At 45.7% G+C, this 18,966-nt stretch overlaps 1 protein-coding gene across 1 annotated transcript in view; it reads right to left on the bottom strand.

Moving 5' to 3' along the window:
- LOC144934139 (mitogen-activated protein kinase 8-like) overlaps nucleotides 1-18,339 on the bottom strand; it is a 47,759-nt gene extending 29,420 nt beyond the window's left edge. The window contains exon 1 of the mRNA XM_078859610.1: nucleotides 18,038-18,339. The gene's annotated coding sequence lies outside the window, so the exon portion shown is untranslated. The remainder of the gene's footprint in view (nucleotides 1-18,037) is intronic.
- Between the last annotated feature and the right edge of the window lie 627 nt (nucleotides 18,340-18,966).

Here is an 18,966-nt window from a genome sequence, read left to right as displayed (position 1 = left end):
GACGAACCCGCCGAAGCAGCCACAATTCTATGCCCCAATTCCGCCCATTCAATGTCTCCCTGGTCCCGGCCGAACCCCCCTCGCCGAACCGAATCCCCGAACCTTAACCGGCCCTCCTCCGCCGCAACGCGGCGTCCCATGTGTGCCGAATAAACAGGCCGAGCGTGTGAGGTGCCGCGACTTGCCGGGGATTGTAGAGATGACTTGGGCTCTCGGTCGTCGTCCAGCCGAGCTCCCATGGCGCGCTGCCGCGGAGCGCGGCACCCGGACGCCACGTGGCCCCGGAGGCCGCAGTTATAGCACGTGACGAGGGTCGGAGTAGATCTTGGTTGCTCCGACTTTCGGCCCGATCGCAGAGGCGACCGGGCCCCCGGCCTCCAGTCCCCTGGTCGTCCCGTGGCGAACGCCTCCTCTCGTGGGCTGACGACTTGGGGTTCGGCGACCACCAACCCCGGGGCTGCGACGACAGCAGCGTTGCAACCAACGCCTTGCTTCCGTTGTAGGGCCTCGTGCGCTTGAATACTCGTGGCGACTCTCAAAGAAGAAATATCAATGTCGTCAGCTGTGTTGATAGGGACCCCCAGGTCCTGCGCCAACTTGAGCAGCTGCTCCAAAACCATCGCGTCTTGGCCCTCCTCGTTCATCCGAGGGAACGCAGCATCAGCAAGAGCCAGCAACGCCGTGCGATAGGCCAGCGCGGTCTCCGTGGCCGCTTTCCGTCTTGCGTACAACTGATGGCGGCATGTAGAGGGAGGCCCGTAGACCCTGGCCAACAAACCCAGCGCATCCTTCAGCGTGGAGCGGTCCGACTTCCGTGCAGCCCTGAAGGCCGCGAGCGCATCGTCGTCCAGCATGGCGGGCAATGCCCGCAGCGCCGTAGCATCGGACCACGCTGACATCTCTTGATGCGCCAAAAACCTTCGCTGAAATTGGCCCCAGTCTCCGCCTTCCGCCTTGAAGGCTGACAACGTGGGCAGGCGCTGCTGAAAAATGAAGTCATCCGCCTCGTGGTTCCTCTCCGCCTGTCCGTCGGTGTCTAAGATGGCGGCTCCAGCAGCAGACGTAAGATGGCGGACCCCCTCGCGCGCTGATGAAGTCGATGCGCGCGCTTGGGAACCCACCACCACGTGGCGCTCGCCGTTCCCGCCAAAAGTAGGCCCAGGCGCAATGGCGGGAATCCCCCATTCGTTTTGGCGGGAATCTGCGGGGCGACCTTGTAAAATGTCCCCCACCGTCCCCGCTCCTCCCGACGAGCTGATCTCCGCCAAGATGGACGCGGCGGCGAGCAGCAGCTCCGCCAGTCGGGAGTGCGCCTCACGAAGCCCGGCGTCTGTCCCCGGTCGCTCGGCCGGCGCCGTCGACGGACCCTGCAGCGTGGGCAAGTCCTCTTCCTCACCCCCCGCCACCAGCGGCTCCGAGTCGTCCAGGTCTTCCTCGCGGTCAATCCCGTGGGTCCTACGGGTCTTCCTCGTCTCCATACTTGGAAGCCCGTTTCACTTCTGACGCCAGATGAAGTATTGGAAAATGACGGCAGGAAACTCCTTGACGGGAACACACTTCTTTTATTAAATCTTGACTTGTAACAATACAACGCGTGGCCTCTCTTCTTCACACCGCACTTCTCTTGACTCAGGATTCTGTGCTGCCGGCTCTCTGTGCCTCGTGTAGACTCCGCGCCTCGGCTACACTCTTCTCTCGCCTCGTGTAGACTCTGCGCCTCTGCTACACTCTTCTCTCTTTCCTCGTGTAGACTTTGCCTCTCTCTCGCTGGCTACACCGTATGCATACTCGGCTCGTGCAGACCGTTCTCTCTCGCTGGCTACACCGTATGCATACTCGGCTCGTGCAGACCGTTCTCTCTCGCTGGCTACACCGTATGCATACTCGGCTCGTGCAGACCGTTCTCTCTCGCTGGCTACACCGTATGCATACTCGGCTCGTGCAGACCGTTCTATCTCGCTGGCTACACACTATACATTACTCAGCTCGTGTAGACCTTTCTATCTCGCTGGCTACACACTATACATTACTCAGCTCGTGTAGACCTTTCTATCTCGCTGGCTACACACTATACATTACTCAGCTCGTGTAGACCTTTCTATCTCGCTGGCTACACACTATACATTACTCAGCTCGTGTAGACCTTTCTATCTCGCTGGCTACACACTATACATTACTCAGCTCTACTCTCCATTTCTCTCCTCTCCGGGCTCTATCTCTACACCTTCGTCTTCATTCTTAGATGGTTCCACTTCTGCCCCTTGCTCCTCTGTGCATCACCTTATATACCCCTTCTTCCCGGGAGACGGAGCGGATGCGGACCTCAACGTCGGCACCGCTCCTCCGTTACCCAATCCCCACGCGCTATCCCCACGATCCGGTTCCGCTCAGCGCGTGTTTCCACTCTCCGACCAATCACACCGCGCTGCTACCCGATCACTCCCTCTGGGCGCGTCACCGGCACACAGCCAATCAGCAGCACTACCCCCACCCGCGCACTGACGCCTGCTCCTCCACGTCAGCGCGCGTCACCACACACACACCCGTACATACGCGCTGGCACACGACATATACCCCCAGCGCGTATCACCACTACACATATAACACATCGATTCTCACACACGTGATCGCATGAATTAATCATGACTTAGAATCCTCAATATTAATGATAAAGTGATGCATCATTAACACCTTTAGTTGACCCGTGTTCAAGGGGCGCGATGGTGGTGAGATGTTAACTACTTCGCCTAGTATACAGGAACTCGTGGGTTCCATTCCGGCCTGTATATTTAGAGTTTGCATACTCTCCCCGTGGACGCGTGGATTTTTTTATCCGGGTCCTACGGGTTTTCCCTCCACATTAAGAATCAACATGAGTTTAAGAGTATTTGGCTGATATACATCTCCACGTGATAAGCCACTTCGTTCGGCTATCATTTGTGACAGCCGGGTTGCTTCTGAAAAAAGCGAGATAGCTCAGTGGGCCCTTACCTTACCTTGTAAAATAAAATAAAAATTGTTCAAGTTTACACCATTGGAACCTCATTTGCCAGTAAAAAATATGATAATTGGTTTTTTACCCTTCTATATGGCAACAAAACTGACACCTTTTTTACAAGGAGTCATGTTTACATAGACCACAATACCTGCGGTCATAATGCAAAAAAAAACAGAACTCTGATAATGTGCACTGTCCTTGAAGTTGATTGGTCCACACCCGAGACAGCTTTCCTTAGAGCCTAGTCTCACATGGGTTAGACCAGACGACGCCAAAATGCGCCAAAGGTGTCAGTTTTGTTGCCAGATAGAAGGGTAAAAAAACAATTATCTTGTTCAAGTTTATTTTAATAGTTTGAGTTTAATCTGAAAGCTCGGGAGGAGCGGTGTGGCTACGCTGCTGCATCCAGAGAGAAAGTGCTTGCAAGCAGAGGCCTACTGTATGTAAATAGAAAAAAAAGTTAAGGAACAATTGTGCACTGTTTTTCCTCCTTGCTGCATTGCAGCACACACAAGGGTTTTTTTTCCCACGCTCTGCTGCCCCAACGCTTGAGCAAACTCGGATTTTTCCAACCCCCCCCCACCACTACCACCACAACACACCCAATTCACAAACAATCCACACCATCCCCCCAACTCCACGGAAACGTGCGTGTGACTTTCAAGCAATGCTCTCTCACTCTCGCTCACTGGACAACCTCTACCTTATAACCTAAAGATTAAAAAAGGTAAAAGTGTTTTGAAAAACCGCCAAAGTTTTAGTCGAATCTTGATTAGCTGGGGTAATGATATGGGTTGCGACGGGTAGTCCGGATAGAACAAAAACATGGACAAATGCAACACTTAAGTAAATAAAACTTGAGAAAGTATGTACGGTATTGTTTACCTACGTGGAATATGGGCGGAAGATGTGTGGCCCGTTTTGTTTGCTTTTTAAAGCAATCGATTTACTTAGGCGACTTGTTTTGGGTTGCCCACCAGTGGGCATTGAATCACGGGTCACCACCACTGGGCTGTTTTCATTCTAAAATGGTCCTCTCCTTTAACAAATTCGCCATTTACCGACAAAAGCACCACTCAAAAAGTGCCTCCTTATTCCTACTCAAAAATGCATTTGTTAAAAACGGTTCGATTTTAAGTCTGCGCGTTGTTGCTGTCTCAACGTTTCTCTCAATCCTGTCGCTCATCTCCAAGCTTTGATCCCCCTTCTCTTTATTTCTCGATTCGGCCCAAACACACAGCACTTACTTGTACCTGCACCTAACTTCATTTTATTTCTGGCACCTCTTGCAACCCAAATCGGTTGCACCGTCTTCTTCAATTCGCGTGTTGTTCATGCCATTGTTAAGACTGAAATAGAGAGAGCTTACCCGCACATGTACCCAAATGTTTGCAACGGTCTATTTCAATTCGCGCGTGTTCATGTCACTGTTAGACTAAAATATAGAGAGCTTACTCGCACATACACCTTACTTTCTCTCTTGTACCTCTTGCTCTCATGTTATATTTGCACTGGTTTTTGCCAAGCGTGCGTCCTCGTTTTGCGACTGTTAAATAGCCCTTTTGTCAGTTGTGCAATATTCCATAAGAACCCTGTACTCGTTCTCTGTAATGTTGATGTTGTCTTTTGTTTCCGTTGCTGCTCTGCTCGCGCAGCACGCATCTCTCCCTTTCAAAAAGTCGGGCAAACAGGCTAAAAAAAGGGCATCCATCTGTGGAATAAGTACAAATAAACGAAAGAATGAAAACAGCGTAAAAGTGTTTTCATAACCATAATTAATCCACAATCCGGATAACTGAGAGTTGATCTCGATGTGCCTTATTAATTTAATAAAACCTTGTTCTGTTAAAATGTAAGTACACAAAACAGTTACATTACAGAGCATGTGAATGTACATCTCACAATGCTGTACAGAATAGTTGGACATGATTCATAGGACAAAACCGAGGTGTGTGTGTATATATAGTATATGCAATTTTTTACAGCCCTTGGGCAATCCACAGCTGGATAAAAAGGCCTATCATGCCACGTCAGTCATGGGGGTTGTTTGTCCATACTTTGCCACGCTGGTTAATATAGGTTGGTCAAAGGAAGGCCCAAAGGGCCGGTTCAGATATCACTCTTTGCTGATGTTAACAGTGGCCAGGAATTGTACTCAAGATTTCCAGGTTCATAGCACAGTGCATTTACCACATGTATTACTGCTCCCCCCAGGGTATTTTCTCAATGTATATATTTTTTTCTCCTTAGAGAAGAGACAGCAACGGGCAGAAGACATGCAGAACCTGATTTTAGGCTGGGAGTTGACAGAAAGCATGGCTGTAAGGAAGGCCATTTCAGACACGGGCAGCAGAGAAGAAGGAGCGATCTCCCACTGCGTGATGATTTACCGTGGGGCTACCATTTTATGGGGGAACATTTTATTGAAAAATCCAACAGCCCATAACTTTCAAGCACTGTAGATCTGTCTAAATCTTAAACGGTGCTCACGTGCTCTAAATCATGAAGAGGCTTCATCTGTATGTTACCGATTGTGCGGCTGTTACACGGGAGTGACACCGGCAAGACAATAAATGTTAAAAATACCGACATGCGGATAGCAATGATCTACAGCACGTGTCAAATTTCTCTGCACTGTACGGCGGTGGTCTTGACCGTAAACTGAGGACATTACTGCCGATTTAACGGCTTCTTCCCTGACCACCTTGGAGGCTGCATGATAAGCAGGAGAAAACAAAAATCATTGCACAATACAATACTGCTGCTGCCATCCAAGCCGCACTAACCAAACACGGTGAAGTATGGTCAAATAACTCCGACGAACCCCTGCGGCGTGGGGAGGCTCTCATCCAGTGTATTGGAAGAAGCCTGTACATGTACAAAACTGTACATTCTGCTATGCCATCACCTGGTAGATGACAGGTCCATTGGACTGTACACACATACAAGCTGAATTTAATTGGTCACTTCACAGGTAGCAAAACACTGGATATATTCCCATAAGGTAGTTATAATGAGTAAGGTAACGCTGCAGCCATGAGATTTATTGATCAAGCCACAGCCGGCAGAAGGTGCTTCTACTCGTGAGGTCAAAAGCCTCCCCCCCCCCCCGAGATTATATCTCGGCCCAATTTTTCACACCGGTTAGACGTCTTGGAAGAGATGGGTTAATACCGACAACTTTAACCCCAGCATGATAGGCTGTGATGTACCCATGTATTATACCACTGGGTGGACAGAGGCTGGGGTGAGGGATTTAAGAAAGTTGCACCGTCGCTTCAACTGCCACGCCAGGAGAATGAACCAGCGACCTCTGGATTGTTAGGCCACAGTGCTAAATATTACACCGCAAAAGCACTCAGGTGCTGTATAAGTAAAACAAGTTTAATTCGCAGCACTTTCCCGTGTGTGGTTATTACACATTCGCGAAGCTACACTCTTTCAAAGAGTTAATTATTTATGTTGAAGGCCATGGGCTATAGTTAACCTTGCATTGAGAGACATGTCCTTTGCAATTCAGCTTATGTACTGCCACAGAACACTAAGCCTAGCATGAAAACAAGCATCTGTGCCTCTTGTATGTTTACTCTCGTATAACCCATCACCTGAAAGGCTGATGAAGAAAAGTTACATATCATTGAAGCTTGGCTTTAAATTGTTTACAGTCATGTATTCCATTTTTGTTCACCGTGCATGAACATATCTGTCACATTACATGGCAGTAATTATTAATTCTGATAAGTGTTTTGTTGAAATAATTAAGTGTCAGTATTTTCTTATATTCATCATTATTGTGATGATTATCAGCCATTGTCTGTCCACTCCTGGATGAAGGCCTCCCCCCATGCCATCGCCATCCCTCAGTCTTAGAATGTATAGTAGGAAAGATAGTCCTTCAGAGTATATTATGAGCAATTATTTTTCTTAAAACGACCACTAAAAAAAAAATCTGTATTCAGGCATATTTGACATTATCAAGTTTAACGTGAATACAATTTAAGCAATACACTTCTGAAGTTAACACAATTATACATGGAGATGCCTTTCAAATGTAGGTATTTCAAAAGCATTTCTCCACGAGTCATGTTTCTTTTTACATCAATCAATATCCATTATTTATAATCATGTGAGAGTCCTTTGAGCCAAAATAGGAGATATGTGCTCAAAAGCAATGAAGTTCAAATGATAAAGCAACATCATACAGGGTCAGAATAATTAAGCAATACAGAAAAAACCATAAATAATAGAGATGAATAATAATCCATCAATAGATGAAGGTTTTCCCACTCCTTTGGGGGTTGTTTGACCGTACTTCCCCAAAGTGGTCAACTGATGTTAAGACTTGACCAGGAACCAAGCTCAGGTCGACCAGGCTCATAGCACGAGCCACTGCACTACAACTTCATCATTAAACAACAACTAACAATTCCCCAGTATAAAGTTAAACAAAATTGGAAATGTACCAATCCCCCTCCCCGAGTGCCCTCATCCCACACTATACTCAACGCCTCACTTGAGCACAAGTATAATAACACCACCACCAATGCCAATATCCCACGTGACAACAATCATACCCTGAACCTGCCTGACAACGCCATGGCGAGAACAATAACCCATTACATTTGAAAAACGTAAACAGCGGTCGGAAAAAATATTTGCTTAATTTTTCGCGAGCCAGGGGGACCGTGCCAGATGGGCGTGCACAACCTGCGGCACATTCAAGGGCCATGCGTGTCCGAAGCAAGTGCAAATGAACACGCCCGACATTTTCGACTGACAACTTTGAAAGCGCTCAATATTTATAGAGGGAAATATTTGGCGCCTTTTTTACAACGCAAACACAGGGCACCATGGTAAAGCTCATGAGTCGGTGGCATAATGGTTTTAGCCTGGGGCAAGGAAATTAATGCCCTTGGGTTGGGGGTTCAAATCTCAGGCTAGGTGCTTTTATATATTCCCACCCCATGTTGCGTTCATTTTGTTCACCATGCCGAAGACGGACCTCGGCACAGAAGAGCGGGCGTGAGCGAGCAGCAATGCCCAAGCCCCACCAAGCTGCCGTCTGCAACTGGTTTGGGGCTTGCAGGGTAACAACATGCACACGACACAGCCTGTGACTGTAATTGCTCGAGGGGGCAACATAATACACGCAACACCACCTGCAACATTTAGAGGACTTGCACATGTGCTGCAACATGGTTTGTGATAGCGCCGAGGGCCTGGAAGGAGTGCTCAGGAAAGGACTGGGGCCCACTGCATTCTCACATAGAGAGCAGGGGCGTCCAGAGAGATACGTGGGTGTGTGTGTGGTGTAAGGAAGCCGTCGTATATCCATAAACATACTCTACACCCCTACTGTGTGGCTCTGTCCTGGTCTTGCCCGTGTTCTGTCGCGACGCATCGCCAATCACCTCTTCACGCAAACACTGTTACATTGTAACAGCCGCATACTTAGAATGTGTCCAATCGGGATACACAATCTTGGTTTTAGGTCGCGGTCAACCAATGCTGGATCCCCATCCTCATTGCCCAGTAACCACGGGCCCTTTGCCACCCGTGGAGGAACCCCTCCAAGTGGCCAAAGCGTTTTGACGATATTCATGCCACTGGTGCAGAGCTATCACGATTAGTCGATTAATCAACTAAAACAATTGTAATCGCCTACTCTCCCAACGGCAGGGGAAACCCCCTAAGCCACGTACAGCGTGACGAGGATGATGATGCAATAACCTCAAGCCTTGCTCATAATCTCCCATCTATCAGCACGGTAAAGAAAACAGGGGAAAGACTGAATTCCAACTCTTTTCATGTTATTTGAATAATCAAGTAATGAAGCTGATCGATTCAGTAATCAATTAGTTGAATAATCCAATATTCCAGCTCTACGCTGGTGCGTTCAGTGGTAGTGGGCATGGTAATTATCCACTGACACTTGAGGAACTGTGATGAATGGTATTTTGTATTTTATTTTGTGTGCTTTAGAAATCACAGGATTGTAAAGCTTCGCTTTATGTTAAAATGTTCGCTTTATGTTAGAATGTTCACTGATAAACAATTATATTATGCTCACAAGATTGAATACTAAATATACAGCTGCATTTAAAGGACACTTACAAAAGCTAAGTTTCTGTTCATAACATTTATGAAACTATTTTCCCTTTTGAGTTGCATCTGTCTTCTCTAAAGACTAACCGCAATATCAAATGTGAGAATAAAATCGAGTGGCCTATAGTCAGCATCGCCCTTTAATTAGCAAGTGTGATTAACAGTCGAAATACACATACCCAAAGTGCTCAATCATAACATCTGTCCAACTTACTATTATTCAGGAACATATGGCCAAAGTTCACCATTCTCGTGACTAGTACTGCAATAAATAATGTGTTAAATATTGTGCCCGTTAAACTTAGGTTATAAAGACAACGCGTCAGAGCAAGTGGATTAAGTGATTGAAAATTAGGCAAGTGAACGCGACTCCACGTAGTAAAACAAAGTAAAGTGTGCCACAATGAAATTCTCGTCACCACAAGAACATTGATAGATAATTTTCTCGTTGGTGATCTACCAACTGCTAACCCTAATTATATTTCTAGAAATGTGTAGGTTTTCGAGGTTGTGCTATATGGCTATTTGATGTCTGATGTCTGGTTGTACCATAGGCTGTTCAAGCATGATATTCTATGTTTTGCTTCACTTCCTGAATAAGCTCCTAGCACAGGGAGGGAAACATTGGACATCATGCCGAACAACACGGTGCATACCGAAAACACGCCGGAGTGATATAAATGGGAACAAAGTTCTACGTGGGGAATTGTCTGCTCACTTTGAAGAGGTGACGGTGACTCAAAGAAGAGAAATGCACCTTGAAATGGAAAGATATATCATTCATGTCAAGTCGAGGCATAATGCTCAGGTGGCCTGCAAGCTGAGCATAGTGCCCAGGAGGCCACGAGGTGAAGCATCACACAAGTAAATCAAGAGTTATATAAGGTGAACCAGTTCAACATTATGAGCATTACAGCCAAAATCTGGAAATCCACAATCCAAAAGTTCGCAAATCCATGTAATTTGCGGATTATTGGTGGCTTGCGACTGCTCCCGTAATGTATGGCAGACTGAAAAACGCTTTGGCACGGCAAGCCATACAAGTGAACAAGGCCAACACAGAGCTGCAGGGAAACGCAGCGGCAAATATTTTTTGATGTTTTATTTGACAATTGTATTTGTTTTGCACCTACACAGACTAGCGGTGCTGACTTGATTTGTTAAGTAGAAGAAGATTTTCCCTTTTCTTTTACTTTGATATTGTGGCAGATTTGCTCCACGTGGGCGTCTGAACAACACGTAACCTACGAACCCACGACTGTATCCCCGATTAATTTAGCCTCATGTCTCATTCCGCACTTTCCTGTAATCCGTAAAGTTTTAGTGGATTACTGGAACAGCATGGCTCTTTCCTCCGATAACCCTGCAGCACGCTGCATCCGTGAGACAAAACATTTCATGGATTATTTGGTTTAATTCCCATGGTGCACCGCGGACTACAGGATCTGCGAAATGGTCCCCCCCCCCTATATCAACGTGGTTTATTGGATATCTGCTTTACTCAGATTTTCCGTTTGTCCTTAAGGACAGTGGCCAGACACCCTGGGTCTCTAAACCACATCTCAATCAGGAGAAACTCCTAGTTAATATGAAAAGTCTTGATTACGTCAGAATTTACTTTAGCCAAAAGTTAAACGTGTAAAGTTTTAAACAAACAATACAAAACATGGGTCCAGGAAAGTTAACACGATAAAAAATGTACGACCATTTTTTTCTCCCTATGCAGGTAATTACAGGTCGGTGAAGAGGGGCCTGAGACCAATTTTATCCCTATTTAGGAATTAAATCCAGTTTTTTGGGGTTCATAGCACAGTTCACGAAGCATTGTAGCACCGCTCCAACCTTTGAACTTTGTACAGCATAGCACTGAAACAATGTTGCATACTAAAAAAAGGTATTAAAAAAACGGCAATTATTAAAAATAGAACATGGGGGTTCATGATATATATTCACTGCCGGTAAAGATTGTATATTTCTCCTATTATAATGAATCTACGTGGTAAATTATTTTTTATTTCATTCTGTGAGTCATTAAATGGCACTTTTGGACAAGTAGTATTTTATATCATCAATACCAATACTGTGCAGTCAACAAAACAATTAAGCAGAATAGCAAAATGCATTTTATACAGTGGTTCAGTCAGATAGCGTTCACCGTTTAACTGTGGCGAGATGGAGTATTAAAATGTCTGAAAATTATTAATTTGATTTGTTTTATTTCTCATCCCCGTTCACTGATATAACTAAACCGCACTCCGTTTAATTACATACAAAATGGGCACTTTTGGTGTAATTGGTTAAAAATATTGAACATGACGAATGAACCTTAACGACTGCTACACCACAGGGAACCAAGTAATTTAGACCAATCGCTTTCCAAATGCTCATCATCATCAGGCATGATCAATCCACTGCTGTATGATGGCCATCCTGCAATGTAATTATCCACCTAGCACTTGGACATAAGCAGATTCCATCACTCAATCTTCTCGTTGGACATCCTCTCGAGCACATTCCATTCTTTGGCAGCCTCTCCATCATTATTCTTGACCATGAGCCGTCATTCCTTTGAGCGATGTGTCTCCTGCCCAAGTCCACTACATTTCCTTTGTAAAAATATTGATCCAAAATAATTGTGCAGTTTTGCAGTACAATATATATATATTTTGTTCACTGTAAAAATTATCATCAAATTAACAATGGCAGGATTTTTTATTGGATGGCATGTGGCATAGCAATCGCAGGGTCTTTATTAAATACACAGACGCAGATCACAGCTGACATGCATTATGAGTCAGATGGGCTGTGCGGCAGTCGGTTGACTTCAGTGTGCAACTACATGCAATGCATTTTTATTAGTGGCTCTAGGAGGTGATGCGTGGCATGCATTATTGAACTGTAAACCCATGAAAACGGAACGCTTCAAAATGCAGTGGAATCTGACGAGGTTGCGTATTACCAATCACCTACGCTCGTTATGTTTACAATTAAGTAATGGAGAATTCAAACCTGCGCTTTCGACATTCAGCTATGCTTTCACGATGATAAATCAACCTTACCAAAAATAAAAGTAAAATTCGGTGACCTCTGGCCTGCTCTACTCAAAGAGACACTGGAGATTCAATTGTACTACGCAAGGGGCTTTCATTAAGGTCAAAGTTCAATATTGAGGCCCGAAGAGGGCCAAAACCACATCTGATGAACCTTTCAGACTGATCCATGCTATTATCAAAGGAAAATGGAAATAATTTAAGTCCACTCGCTTTAAGTTCGTTTTTTTGCTTTTTGGCTCAGAGCCGATTTCATGGATTTCCATGGCACAATTTTCGCCTACATATGACATCAATGTGCACTAAAATCAATAGTTTTCCCTTTGCCACTAAAATACCTATTTATAAATGTTTCCCTAGTTCAGCTCAATGGTTGGTTATTGGTTATAACGCTACAATGAATACATTATTTGGATACAGTATACAGTGATCAAGAAAAAAAATATTTGCAGTAATTTGCTGGTTAAACACGAGAACATACTGGCTTAACGATTGTATTGGTGTCCATTGAAACGAGGACGTAATATTATAAAATAATATACAGTACTGTAGTCGTATCTGATGTGCCGATAGTAAAAAAAAATCTCCATATATTGCAAATATATGGTTCACTGAAAACAAATTATGTTTGATATGAAACGCTTCTAATTCATTATACAGCACACATGGTGTGATGAAATAATTACATGTAAATGATGCTCCAAATTGATGAGATTTATTCTACAAATTTCAGCAATTATACATTTTGGTTCATTAAGTCATGGCATTTATTTCATGATATTAAGTGACAATAAAGCACTGTACAACATGTACTTTTGGAACACAATAAGTACATTACCTGTTGTTTTGCTATTTTTCACTTCCACAAATTAATAGACTTTATAATTAGGTAGCCAATCCTCTTGGCCTAGGGGTAACCATATAGGCCTGACTCGCACACAAACATGACAGACATACACGTAAACGCTTATCACACCAGCAGCACAGACACGAGAGACCTAGTACCAAGATCCTCTGTGTAACCTACATAAGCTGTTGCGGTAAGTGCTCCAAGCATGTGCCGATGAACACCATCACAGAGCACAAGGGGGCAAGGTAGCCAACACCATGCCCAATCCTTCATCTCGCCATTGCCACACACCGCTACTCGCATCAGCCTAGGTCGACCTTGGGTAGGCCTAGGATGAATTCAGATATCACTTGCACAGGTCGCCAGGTTTGTGGCATCACGCGTACACACAATCTAACAAAATGCAGGACAACTGGCACATCGCACAAGCGGTATACAAGCAGAGTTCACTTGAATGAGCAAATGACCAAACCAGATTACCTAAAGAACTTTTTTATAACCGACTCAATTAAATTAAATATAACTGTTGTGGAATTCAATCAAAGACGTCAATAATATCTTAAGCGAGTAATCTGGAATACCATTGTGAATTACTACCACCAAAAAATCTCTATAGCTATGCGTAAAATTCAACACAACTTGGATGTTCTAAAGCATCTAAATGTGGCTGCATTTCAACATGCTGTACACAAATGGAGGAAACAGCATGATTGAATGAGCCATAGAATGTGCTCCTGAAAAATGATGTGTTTGTCGATCAGCACGTCAATTTGCGTTGTCACATCAGCTGTCCACGTTTCGGTTTGGGTGCAGAGTTTGTGCCATGGACCAATGTTCCAGGGAGAATGAGCCCGGACTGTCAAAACCACTGTCCGCAGCTGCCTTCATTAGCCATTGCAGCAAAAGGAACCAACTCCCGTGCGATCATTCAAACTGAGCACATTGTGGGCAGCAAGGCTTTGGAATGTTGGCTTGCCAAAGCCATCCTGTCGTGCCCTAATAATATAATTTTAATTCAGGTATGTGTACCAAATCAAATACCAGGTGTCATTCAAGTAACAATTAAAGTACAATGTATGTATGATATAGATTTTAATCGCTTAATATTATAATTACAGAATGGAGTGTTGTTAACATTCATACGTTTGTGCAGTTAAAGTGCATTTGCACTTAGATTTGCCACATTTTATTTAAATTCTGATTCACAACTTTTTCTGAATGCTATATGTTTATGGAAACTGCCTAGCAGAAAAGCAGCCTGAATGCGCCAGATCTCATTATATATCAGAAGATAAGCAGCTCACAGCCTGGATAATGACTGGATTGGGTGTTATCATACACAAAAGTCAGGTGTACTAGAGATTGGAAAAATCCGTGCAGGAAAATCAATTATTGTTCAGAACTCCCCACCCCCCACTGACCAGCGTTTGTAATTACTGTATGGGCAAATATCCCTCAAGGCCTGCAAGGCTATGAGAAAGCACCCATCCAGCACTGGATTGACAAAACAGGCCCGTTCATGTAAATAGTAATTAGTAATAATATTCAAATCTAAAACATAAAAAATGTACGCAAATTATTTTGCTCATCAGTGTACTGCAGAAATGTCAAGCAGTCACTAATGTTATTAAAAACCTAAGAATATGAATACTTGCAGTCACGAAAGCTTCAAATCTAGAATGAGTCACTAATGTACTGAAAATAACTGGTTATACCTTTCAAATATCCCAAGGAACATATAAGTATAACAGCAGCAGCCTGTTTTCCGATGTTGCCATTGCCATCCTTTATCTCATTTAGTGAGTGTCCTCACATCTGAAGCCAATATTTGGTGTTCCTGAAAAATAAATGTGCCCCCACAGGACTGCATTTAATGAGTAGTATACACCTTTGCTGGCCAATGTGAGTGGGTGGAAAAGGCTGCCGATCAATGAAGTGGGACATTTGCGTCATTCACTTGAAGTACAACTCAACAAGAAGCATGACTGATCAGCTTGGAATCTCGCCTGAGTTTAGGCACCAGGTCACATTGACACTTATAAACCGGGGGCTAAAGCTGACCTTTGCATTACCAAAATGCAAACAGTGCTATGAAAATGCAGACCACTGAGATTATAGTTAAATTGTGCCTAAACGTAATTGCCTTTTTCCATCCAATCACCATTTATTTATTGATGCCTGCTTTGCGCTCAAGTAAATTAACTCTTCATTTAACGAATTTGCCCTGTTATCAATTTTCACACAGCAAGTCAGCCACTGGACAGGTGCTTTAATTAAGGAAGTCAGCGTAAAAGTTATACTATATCTTGCACTATTACTGCAAGTAAGACATTTCACAATGGATAGGTCTAACTGAATTGCGTGGGCATCTGGAAAAAAACACGGTTTCCGTGACACTGCGAGTAATATGGTGTGTACCCATTGTTCTTGCAAAACACTTGAGTCACCTGATTTCAACACAACAAAAACAAAAGCTACCTTTACCTGTGAATATTACACATAAATGAAAATCCTGAGCCATAAATAATTTCACAAATTCCCAAGGCATCTTCTAAAGGGCTTATGAGACCATTAAGAGCATATTTAAACAGCTCATCGCAGACTGTATCGCCTTATCCTTGCACGCGGGGTCATGGTGATTATGTACTGTACATTATACTTATATGTAACAATAATTATAAAGTACAGCAACTTTGCAAATCACACTCCTAGGGTAAGGCCTCTTCATGCCACGTTGGTCATCGGGGTTATCTTTCCACACTTTACCATGCTGGTCATTATGGGTAGGTGAAGGAGGGTGGGAGGACCGTTTTAGATATCACTCACCACTGATAAAAATTCTGATTCTGATGTCAGCCATGGCTGGGAATAGAACTCAGGCCACCAGGTTCACAACACAATGCACTATATAAAACTGATTCACCCACAATAACATATATACCACAAAATCTGAATCTATTGGTGCATTAATCACTCATGAAATTGACACCAGGGATATGGGCATACCACATCAAATCATAGTGGGACATTACAAAAGTAAATTAAATTAGTAAGGTACATTGTCTGCTGGGCACAAACAAAGTAAACACTGTAGAATTACAGCTGAATCACCCTTAATGTGCAAGATTTCATCAGAAGTTGGAAGCTAAAAAGGCTTGAGCCTGGTTAGTGGAGTACTTGGAAGAATGCCTGGGAATATCGGGTATTATAGGCTTTACAAAAATCTATGTGGAGCTTTAAGTATCACCCCCTTGTACGCATGGCTTTTCTCTGGTAAAACCAACATTTCTCCGACAAGCCACTCGTTAATGAAAATTGTCAAAACATCAGAACGCAGGAGCCTCCCTAAATACGAAGCTTGGGCCTTGGTCAGGCTTTGGTAAGTAAATAATTGCCAATGTTATTTAGAGAGCAGTCAAGAAATTGATTCTTGAATCTGTGTGACGCTTTTGAGTATTGCCCTTGTAAGCGTGGTGGGTTTTCACCGGGTTTCTTACCAACTGCTACTCATTTATGGAACTGGCCAACAATCCTAATGCAGGTCCTCCACGAAAATAATGTGTACTGGGACTCGCTCGGTAGAGTTTTTTTCCTGGGTAAAAGACATCGGAAGTACCATTCTATAGTATTTGGTTAGCACACGACGCAATGATCCCAAAGATATAAGTTCAATTCCCACCACCAGCGTCAAGCGGTCCATTGCAATCCCCTTCAAACCAACCTGCACTGGCAATGTGGTGAAAATTTTTTAACAACCCCCGTTGACCGTCACGGTGAGGTGTAGGCCTCATCCAGCAGTGGATTGACAAAGGGGTTGTAAATGTAATATTATTCTGCAGCACTTTAGTATCCTGTTCGCCCTGCCCCCCCCCCTTCCTTGTCCTTGAGATATCTCCCTAGGATGTCCCTTAGCCAGGTCTTCGTCGCACAATAATGTGTTATCAATGACTCTCACCTGGATTAAATGACATCAATGGGGATGCAGGCACAAAGGAAAAACGGGAAGCGCCGCTGTTGTGCATTTTTTTTACATCATCGTTATTATTTTTTATTTTTGTTACTTGCCGACGTCACTGCGCAGGATTTACACCCCGAGATATTTTTTATTTTATTTTAAGAAATAAGGAAGAGACACGCGTTACCGCTCGTACACACAGAGCACACACACACAACCTCAAGTACATATCGTTACAGTAATATCGTACAACACAAACACAATAATATCTTAGAAACGGAACGAACATCAAGCCGCGGGCACGTACGGGATGGATGCGTGTGGACGATGCCGCAAAGCCAAGGGAATGGGGGACGGCATTCCGAGGATATCTCAGCAAACCGAGGAGATGGAACGATGAAATCGGGACTCGTGGTGGGTAGACGAGTGGATTATTGGCGTTATCACATCGTGGGATCGCGAGGGATGGCGACGGCTCAAGGGGGACGCCTTCGGCAAAAGCGACGACTTATGGCTGATGATGCCGCAAAGTGGCATACCAACAATGGGGCTTTCCATTGTCAATTACCAACGCGATGGACGGTGATGATGATGATGATGGGGATGATGATGGATGGATGTCGGTGATGATGGGGGATGTTGACGATGATGACCTTGGATGCCGTGATGTTGGAAGAAACAAAAATCATGAGCTTACGGCCGCCGACAATTTGTGTTCTTTATTTCCCACCTTTGCCACAGCAGGAATCACCAAATCACCACCTCTCCCCCACAGGTGGGGATCTTTTAACACGGCCGTCGACCCAACTCCTTCCACTCTCTCTACCTCTTAACTGCCCGTAGCCACAATAGGAGTCGGTAAATGGTGAAAGCACGTACTCAAAACACACACTAAATATAAAACGATGTCTCCTCCTTCACCACCACCGCTTCACGTAGGCGATTACAGACATCGACGGCAGCTCGCTCGCCGCCTCCTCTCTAACACCCTCCCCCACCGCCTTCTTCCCGGACGCACAACAACCAACGATGACCACACGAGCACCCACCACGACCACCACCACCACCACCACACGAACCTCTCTCGCTGCCCGCCTCCGCCGCTCTCCTTACGGACTTGTCGGCGAGCGCGTCAACGCGTCGGCTCCGTTACAGTCGCCTCCTGCTGCTGCTGCTACCACCGATCACTCGCTTGCTGCTGCTGCTGCTGTTGCTGCTGCTGTTGTTGTTGCTGCTGGTGGTGGTGGTGGGTGGTTGTCAGTCGTTGTTCGGTTGCGGCCACCACCTTCCTGCGTCGTCGTCGTCGTGTCGGGGCTCGGCGGTGTCGTCACGACGCAGCACGGCGCGCGCCACGGGACGATGACGCGCGGGCCGCGGGATCGTGACGCGGCGGGGGGGGGCGGGCGGCGCGCGCCACGGGAAGATGACGCGCGGGCCGCGGGATCGTGACGCGCGGGCGACGTCAACGTTGAGCTGACCACCCCCCCACTCACTCTCTCCGCCCCTCCTACAACCCTCGTTCACGCCCCTTTTTAATCCCACCCCTTTCCCTCCCCCCTTTCCCTGCCCCCTTTCTCTCCCCCCGCTCTCTCTCCCCCTTTTCCCTCCCCCCTTTAACTCCCCCCCTCACCCCCCCCCCTTTCCCTCCCCCCTCTCCCTCCCCCCTTTCCCCCCCACCCTCTCCCTCCGCCCCTCCCCCCTTTTGCTCCCCCCTCACCATCCCCCCCCTTTCCCTCCCCCCTCTCCCTCCCCCCTTTCCCCCCCACCCTCTCCCTCAGCCCCTCCCCCCTTTTGCTCCCCCCTCACCATCCCCCCCCTTTCCCTCCCCCCTCTCCCTTTTCCCTCCCACCCTTCCCTTCTCCCCGCCACCCTCTCCCTTCTCCCCCCACCCACTCACCCCAGTATACCGGATTATAAGACGCACGTTCCGTATGGTGCTCCGCCCCCAGCCCCTAACCTCCACACCCCCCTCCTGTGGAGAGCGGTAGTGTCGCGGTTAGGGGTCGTC

This window comes from Lampetra fluviatilis, chromosome 9, assembly GCF_964198595.1.
Source record: "Lampetra fluviatilis chromosome 9, kcLamFluv1.1, whole genome shotgun sequence".
In the NCBI taxonomy this organism is placed as follows: domain Eukaryota; kingdom Metazoa; phylum Chordata; class Hyperoartia; order Petromyzontiformes; family Petromyzontidae; genus Lampetra; species Lampetra fluviatilis.
The sequence above is the reverse complement of the archived record's forward strand: the minus strand, read 5'-3'. Positions and strand labels throughout refer to the sequence as shown.